We start from the raw sequence: 8,943 nt of genomic DNA, 5'->3' as shown, positions 1-8,943 counted from the left end.
AGTCAACACACTGTGGATAATTAACATGGTTAAAAGAGTGGTTTTACGAATGATAAAAGCTTTGGGAGTTTAGAACAACACTATTAACAGGTCATCTTCTTTGGAATTCCCCTTAGAAGGCTATCTAGCACAAAGTTTGCATGAGTAAACAGAGTAGAGACAAAAGAATGTGAGGTAAACAGACTTAACTGGGGAAGCTTCTATTATCTTTAATCTTCACTTTATGACTTAATGCTTTAAGGTGAAGAATAGCTACCTTCAGCCTGTCCTATTAAAACTTTTCAGCCTTCTACACAGCTTGAAACTATAATCTTAGAACTTTCCTTAATATTTCCTTTAATATTTTGCTAACTACCTCGAGTGAATCTCAACAGTTAAGAAGCCAGGGGCTAAGTTCCAGCTCTGCTGGCTATGAGACCTTGGGCCAGTGATGACCCTCTCCCAGCTTCAGTTTGTACATTGGTACTCTGGAGAGAAAAATAGTGCACGGTCCCTTGGGCAGCAGTAAGGATTCAATGAGTTGAAAAGTCTGGGGATGAATTTGATCCACAAAGATGTTGTAGGAAAAAAAGAGACAAAACATTCTTGGTATTGGGGTGTTTTGTGTGACTTTGGACCCCACTATGGACTGACAGTGGTATGAAGAGTGCTAATGTCACCCTGCTTCCAGCCTGCTATTGTAGCCCAATGAGAACTTAATTTTTTTTTTTTTTTTTTTTTGAGACAGTGCCTCACTTGGTCACTCAGGCTGGAGAGCAGTGGTGCAATCTTGGCTCACTGTAATCTCTGCCTCTCAGGTTCAAGCGATTCTTCCTTCTCAGCCTACCAAGTAGCTGGGATTACCAATGTGCACCACCACACCTCAATAATTTTTGTATTTTTAGTAGAGACAGGGTTTCACCATGTTGGTCAGGCTGGTCTCAAAAGAGAACTTATTCTTTAAGCGGCTCATTGTCGATGTTGAAAACAAGGTTACATTGCATGATGGTAGCCATTGGTGGGGTCCTCATGAAAATGCTCACGGAGCCCTGGAGCCTAGCCAGATGCATCACCTGAGTGCAGGCTGAAAACCCCACATGCCATAGGCTGTGGTGTCAGAACTGAAAATATTTCACTGGCCTTTTGCATCTCTCTGAAGTTCACAAACCATGACATGAGCCATGTGGGGCTCAGGAGAGCCAGCAAATGCTGCAGCTTTGCCCCAGCTGGGCTGGGGGTGAATGAGACTGAGAAGGCTGGGACTGGAACTCCACAAGCTAGCCTCTGGCCAGGCAGGCAGAATCTGCTTCCCAAAGCCCCAGTTGATTGCGTATCTACTGGAGACTGGGAATGGGTCCCTCCACTGGCTGATTGTGGGATTCACATTTCCTGATGGGGTCCAGGGAAGTTTAGCAGTGGCTCATGGTTTAAATCAGGTTTGTCTGATTCTAGAGTTGATACTCTTTTTTTTTTTTTTTTTTTTTTTTTTTTTTGATACAGAGTTTTGCTCTTGTTGCCCAGGCTGGAGTACAATGGGGAGATCTTGGCTCACTGCAACCTCTACCTCCTGGGTTCAAGCAATTCTCCTCAGCCTCCTAAGTAGCTGGAATTACAGGTGCCCACCACCATGCCCGGCTAATTATTTTGTATTTAGTAGAGACGGGGATTCACCTTGTTGGTGAGGCTGGTCTAGAACTCCTGATTTCAGGTGATCTGCCCACCTCAGCTTCCCAAAGTGCTGGGATTACAGCTGTAAGCCACCGTGCCCACAGAGTTCATACTTTTTAGACTGCTCTATCATGTGACTGCTTAACCACTGTCAGAAAGTTGGGACCAGGTAGCCAGCCGGGGGCAAGCTGACGGTTTCTGCATTGGGATACAAAGTAGGGGTTAAGACTGGGGACCTCAAGGCTTTGCTTCTGCCCAGGATTTAATGGCAACACTTAGGCTCCAAGATTCAGTGGAAGGAAATTCCAGCTGTGGACTCTGAGGACTTTGGAAAATTGTGTTTCATATGTGAATACACTTGCCCTTTAGCAAGAATCTCTGCTGATAAGCCTTCCTCCTGTGTTTTTGTTGGTCCCTTAGAGAATGGTAGAGAAGTTTCCCATTTTGATAGACTTTTTAATGATGTTACAAAAATATCAATTCACGCTGATTCCACAAGGGGTGAGTGACAGCTGCTGCTTCCCAAATGCCACATTTCTTCAAATAAAAAGCAGAAGATAGCATGCAGTACCTAGGAACTCATGTCTCAGTAAAGACAAAATTGAAATAATAGTCTCATGTCATAAAAAGAGGACTTATTTTCCTCACCCAGCCAGCAAGTTTGCTCTTCTCGCTATACTTGTTTGACGTAAACTACTGACTTCCTGTGAGCACTGATCTGAAGAGGGCCATGAAGAGCCTCCTACACTTCTGTTTGTTCCCTTGAAGGTGTCATATTTCAGGCTGTGTTTAGCTGTTCCTATTGTTGATGTGTCCATTCATGGCTGAGGTATGTCTCATAACACATCTGTGAGAGAGGGCCTTGGAGGAACATCACCAAAGGCTGAGGAGCAATGTCTTTGCAGTGATTCCTAGTCCATCTTGTCCTCTGGCTTTTACTTCAGAAGGGACACTCCTGTCTTGCTGGCAAGAGGGAATGGGCTCTGCCTTAAATTCCAGCCATGGACTCTGCTTTGCAAGATATCTGCTTGTCAGAACCTGAGACTGCAGGTGTTCAGGGTCTGGTCTGTATGACCATGGGACAGGTCCCAGGTATATGACTGACAGGCCATATACCTGAAGCTCTTCCCCTTACCCAAGCCCAGATCAGGAAACCGTCAACTGTGAGAGCACTCCTTTATTCCCAAACAGCCATTATTGTTTCCCTTCCCGAGACTCTTTGTAAAGACATCTGGGGGAGTAAGCATAAATCCTTTCTAGATCAAACAGAAACACCAAAAACCAGGAGAAAAGGGGATAACCAATGTACCCACTCCATTCAGATGAATGCAATCCAAACTGAAAAAGAGCCAGTCATGCCTCACTCACTCAGTGACAGTGCAATGTAATACTTCCAAAGATCTGATTAGGCACTTCTGTTTTTCTTATTTTGTTTCAAGCTTATACTTTACAAAGTAAGGGATTTTTGTTGTTGTTGTTTGTGTGTGTGTGTGTTTTGTTTTGTTTTGAGGAAATGAATCACCTTTAAAGTAGAGGGGGTAAAACACCAGAGCTTAGTGACCCCTGATGGAGGCTTTTATAATTCCTTTACTTTCTGGCTCTGACAGCACTAACTACTAGGGTTACCTGCTCTAAGTCTGGTCTGTCAGCCCACCCAGAGCTGAAGTGGCTGAATCACTGCCTGACATGACGGGAAAGTCTGAACTTGGGGGAAAAATGAGAGAGGAGAAGAGAAGGAAGAGGGAACAGGGAAGAGGGTGGGGCAAGAACTGGAAAGAAGAGGAAGGGAGGGAAAGATGGTTCAGAGGATGATGCAAGATGTCCGCTGGCATATGGGACTGGGACTAACCTCTTCCATAATGAGAGAATATCTCCGCTTATAAAGTTCCTGACATAGTGTGTGACCCAGGGTAGGAGCCCAGCAAATGTGAAGGCTTCTGTGATGACCAGCCCCTTGGCTGCCCCCTCATACTCCATGGGGCTTCATTTATACTTCCTGGGAAGTAAAACAGAATCAGATTCTGGTTGTGTTGAAATTACCTTTCACTCCTCTGGAACCCCAGGGAGCCTAGGGCTGCTACTGCTGCACCTTAGTCCTCAGGGCAGCCCAAACCTGGCTATAGAGCTAGATGCCTATGGATGATCATCTGTACTCTCCAGACAGCTTGAGAGCAGAGTTATAGCATGCTTCCTCATGCATCTTGAGATAGTCTCTTCTGGGAACAGTGCCCTGCGTGCCCAGCACATTTGGTGACATTCACAGCCCACATTAGGCTCCTGCTTAGAATACCATTTCATGTGCCCACTGTAGGGCTGAAGGCCCCACAGGGTCGTGGGGTGAGCCTTATGCTGTGCTGAGGTGCAGGATCTGAGAAATAAAGAGACAGGACACAGAAGTACAAGAAAAACGCCACTAGGCTTGGGGGGCCACGCCACCTATAAGCGGAGTCAGGCGAGGCCCCGAATGTCCAGAAGCATGAGTATTTATTATGTATAGGCTAGGGGGGCAGGGCAGTGAGTGAAATCATCTTTAAGGATAGTGATAGGGTCGTGAGCAATAAAACATAGGGTCCACCCCCATTAGGTCACCTAGGCCAGGAGGTGGACAGTGCGCAGCAAGGGGCCAGTTCCCATGAAGGTAAGGGTCGTGTGCAGTAAGGGGTCCACCCCCATTAGGTCACCGAGGCTTGAAGGTGGGCCATGCGCAGTGAAGAGGGTGCAGTGTGCGATACTTCTATCTATGGGACAACACTTCTAAGAAGATTTATAGGAGGATGCTTTAAGTCACATAGTAGTGACAGAGCTGTCAAGGTTACCGCCACCTTCTGGCAGCTTCCAATGGGTTCTGTGGGAAGATGCTTTTCAAGCAGCGCGGTAGCAAGAGCTGATAAAGTTCACAGTCACCAAGGTGGATTGCCGTTCTGAGGGCAGCCTTCCACAAGAACTGGAGCAAGGTCCTACAACTCCTTTATCAGGAGGAGTGGCTCTTGCCCCCAAACCTGCCATACAGCGGGTATCTTTACTGAACGCTGCCGCCTGGGCCATGGATTCTTGTCCTGGTATAACTGTTTTGCCCTTCATTCATGCTCTGCACTGTGTCTGCTCCAGGTATTCCTCCGATTATAAGCCGCTTATTCCTAAATTTATGCTCTGTACTGTGTCCACTCTAGGCATTCCTCTGATTGTGAACTAAGATATAATTATAGGTATATATGTAGGGAAATATTCTTTAGGCACTCATACTATCAACTATTATATGATTATATATAGAGGATTATATAAAGGGATCCTTCAAGACCTATTTCTATAAACTAATATATGATTATGTAAAGGATTATGTAAAAGGAAATAGCTGAGTAGTAACACTATAAAGTGAGATATTCCTCAAGCCCTAACTGTGCCAGGGTTCTGCTTAGCTCTCATTCCTCGGTGCCTATATGGGGGGTTACCCACATCCACAGAGTCCAGGGCCCTGCTTGTGACTCTGTAGGGGAGAGAGCCCTCAGTGGCATTGGGCTAAGGACAGCCTAGGACACTCTCCTTTCTCATCCAGGTAATTCTCATCATGGTTCTCATCCCAAGTCCTTGAAACCCCACGAAGGTACTAGCCCTGGAGATACAGTAGTAAATGGACAGGACAGAGCCTGCCCTTGAGGAGTGCCCATCCAAGGATCCCTGGACCTGGAAATGAGAAACAAATCTTGATTTCTCCGCTGAATCCTCAGCCTACCAATGTGTGGGAATATATACCAATTTGCCAATGTGCTTTGTCTCCTTCTCCTGGAGTTGGGCTCAAAGGTGGAGGTAGAGTAGAAGCCCAGGAGCAAGGGGACTCTCTTTGTTGCATGGTACCCTAAAAGGCCTAGAGTCCTAGAACTCCCCTCATACCAAATCCACATATCTTAGCTGCAGAAGTGTCTGGGGCAGTCCCCTGAGCTTGTTGTGACACTAAAGTGGCATGGGAAAGCAGCTGAATTTTCCTGTGCCTCCAAGGAGATAAGAGAGGGAGGGAGAGAGAGAGAGAGAGGGAAAGAGAAAGTGGGAGGGAAGGAGTGAGAAGGAGAGGGAAAGGGGGAGAGAACGAGTGAGAGAGAGAGCATGCCTCCAAAAAATGTCACAATAGAAAGTGACATGGACTGTGCAGCTAGGAACCAGGTTAGAATGACAACACCACATTGGAAGACAGCATGAAGATACGCCATCTCTGAGGGCTGGATGGGATTTTACATTGGAGTGGATGCTCGCATGGACAAGTTGCCAATGACAATGGCCAGATTCTCTTTTCTTTCACTCTCTCTCTCTCTCTCTCTCTCTCCCTCTCTCCCCCCGCCCCCGAATTTAAGAGCCTCACAGAATTTAGGCTATAGTCTGTGGCAAAGGAGACAATCCTGAATTGCTTGGTAACAATAATTGATAATTAGTAAGACAATCCTGAAGTAACTGGGAAAATGTGGAATTGACTAGATTAAATTTTGTTATCTGTTCGAATTGAGACTCAAGATAGGGCTCTTTTGTGGTAGATGCAATTCTAGGTGGCCCCCCAAGTTTCCTGTCCCCTATTGTATGTGACCCCTTGTGTATGGGTAGAATGTAGTATGATCAGCCCTCCTTATCCACGTGTTCCACATCTGTGGATTCAGCCAACTGGTGAATTTGAAAAAGATGGATGGTTGCCTCTGCAGTGAAGATGTACAGACTTTTTTTCCTTGTCATTATTTCATAAGTAATGCAGGATAACAACTGTTTACATGGCACTTACATTGCATTAGGAATTATAAGTAATCTAGAGATAATGTAAAGTATATGGAAGGATGAATATATATTATATGTAAATACTACACCATCTGATATACAGGACTTGAGTACCTGTGGATTGTGCTATCCATAATCTCGAGCTGTAAGTGAGAATGCAGTCCTTCACTGCAGCCTTTTGAGACCCTGAAGATAAGACCCAACTTAGCTGTGCCTGGACTTCTGACCCACAGAAACTGGGAGGTGATAAATGAGTGGTAATAAGTCACGAGTGATAAGCTTGTAGTCGTTTGTTACATAACATTGATTATGTAACTTATCCGTCATTCACTGAAGACTCAGGCACCAGGTGCACAGGCTGCCTTGGTACCCTGTGTCCTGTCATCATTCTGGGGGACTGCAGTGTATTCATCAACAGCCTGTGCCACTCACAGACTCTTGACTTCTTCCTCATCTCTAACTTCTAGCAATCTCTTCCTCCCCACCTCAGCCTCCCACCTTCAAGGCCACATCCTTGACCTTTAAATCACCAGGATCTGTTTTATCTCAGAAATCTCAAATTTTAGGATCCCATTCTGGGACTAAAACCAGTTCTCTCACACCTATACTGCCTCTCTACCTACTTACCCATCCCCTAGAGCTTTGTCCTCAGTCCACCAGTCTTCTTAACCACTGTCAGCCACCTGAACTGCTTTCTCACTGGCTCTCTCCACTTGCTCCCACGCTAGTCCTTCTGCTGCTATGAGCCCCAGCAAAACATCGAGCTTACACCAGAGCAAACAAACAACAAACACACACACAATTGTGCCAAATGGCATATGTAATTTTCTATTCCAGATGGGCTTCTCTGTAGCCCATCAATCTTGTTAAATTTTGAATTGTTTATAGGTAGTGTTCGTTTTATAGGGCTGCTGTAACAAAGTACTACAAACTACGTGGCTTAGAACAACAGTACAGTTCTGGAGGCCAGAAATCTTAAATCAAGGTGCCAGCAGGGCCATGCATCTGCTGAAACCTACAGAAGAAGAATGCTTCCTTGCCTCTTCCTAGCTTCTTGTGGTTTGCTGGCAATCATTGGCATCCACTGGCTTGTAGATGCATCACTTCAATCCTCTGTCTTCACATGGTTGTCTTCCCTCTGTGTGTTTGTATCTGTGTCCATATTTTTTCTTTTGATAAGGACACCAGTCATATTGGATTAGGGCCCAACTCAATTAGCTGATTTTAATTTGATTACCCTGGGAAAGACCCTGTTTCCAAATAAGATCACATTCTGAGGTATGGGGTGTTAGGACTCCAACATATAATTTTTGGGGGAGGACATTATCTAATACATAACAAGTCAAAAAAGACCAAAAAACATGTAATACAAAGCAAAGGCCCTCTTCCCTATACTTTCCCTCTTCTGTTCTAATTTTAAATGTTTCTACTTTCATTTCTTCTGGTAGATTTTCCCTGTCTCTCTAAATACTGTGGTATTTCTATACTAACTTTCTAATGTCATTTTCAACTTTAGACATTGCTGACTTCTTCTTATGATAGATGAGATCATTTATCCCTTCCTCTTTTTATGTACATACACATTTTTAACCTTGGATTTTGGAAATAAACCCCAGGTGCTCATTAATGAATTTCATTGGTAATCAACTCATGGAAAATTTTGTTTCATCTCTCCCTACCATTTTCCCTTCTCCTTTTTTTTTGAGACAGATTCTCACTCTATCGCCCAGGCTGGTGTGCAGTGACATGATCTCGACTCACAGCAACCTCCACCTCCCGGTTTCAAGCGAGCAATTCTTTTGTCTCAGCAGATTAGCTGGGACTACAGGTGCACACCACCACGGCCGGCTAATTTTGGTATTTTTTTAGTAGAGACAGGTTTCACTATATTGACCAGGCTGGTCTCGAACTCCTGACTTCATGATCCTCCCGCCTTGGCCTCCCAAAGTACTGGGATTACAGGCATGAGCCACCTCACCTGGCACCCCCCTTCTCCTTTTAATATATAGATTTATTTATTATTGCTATTTTTAAGTTTTCTATTGGTTACTTTCGTATCTTTAATATCCGTAAATCTGTATTTCTCTTCCTATGAACTGGAGAAGACAACTATTGATACAATTTTTTTACTTTGTGATCAGGATATTAATGTGCCTACACTTCCTGCCATCTCCCTTCCTCCTTCCAGCTTTCTGTCAAGTGTTGTTCCAGGTCAGGTTCCCAAGGAAGCCGACTAAGATGGAGAGTAATGTACAGGAAGTTTCTTAGGGAGAACTCCTAGGATTAACACCTGTGGAAGGGGAGGATCGGGGAGGGGAGGGAAGAAATCAGAATTCAGCAAATGGAGAAAGTGGGCAGTCTCAAAAAAGGCTTCAGCTAACCCCACAGGGAGCTCTGAGGCTGGTATGGCCTTTCAGAGATGTCCCAAGTTGGGGTAAGAAGCTGGACCTCTATACCTTCAAGTTGAATCATTGATGTGGGCTTCCTGAGATCAGGGGTGACCATGGTTGAGGGGCCTATCTTTTCCTAAGACAATTTCTGAGG

At 44.9% G+C, this 8,943-nt stretch overlaps 1 long non-coding RNA gene across 1 annotated transcript; it reads left to right on the top strand.

Moving 5' to 3' along the window:
• Nucleotides 1-1,673: 1,673 nt before the first annotated feature.
• On the top strand, nt 1,674-6,328 carry LOC116535291. The gene is made up of 2 exons (XR_004262142.1): nt 1,674-3,954; nt 5,111-6,328. It is a non-coding gene; the product is annotated as an uncharacterized LOC116535291 (long non-coding RNA).
• The last annotated feature ends 2,615 nt before the right edge of the window (nt 6,329-8,943 follow it).

This window comes from Sapajus apella, unplaced genomic scaffold (assembly GCF_009761245.1).
Source record: "Sapajus apella isolate SASKATOON/1434 unplaced genomic scaffold, GSC_monkey_1.0 scaffold93, whole genome shotgun sequence".
NCBI classification, from domain to species: domain Eukaryota; kingdom Metazoa; phylum Chordata; class Mammalia; order Primates; family Cebidae; genus Sapajus; species Sapajus apella.
Note: the sequence above shows the minus strand (reverse complement) of the source record. Positions and strands in the feature narration are given on the sequence as shown.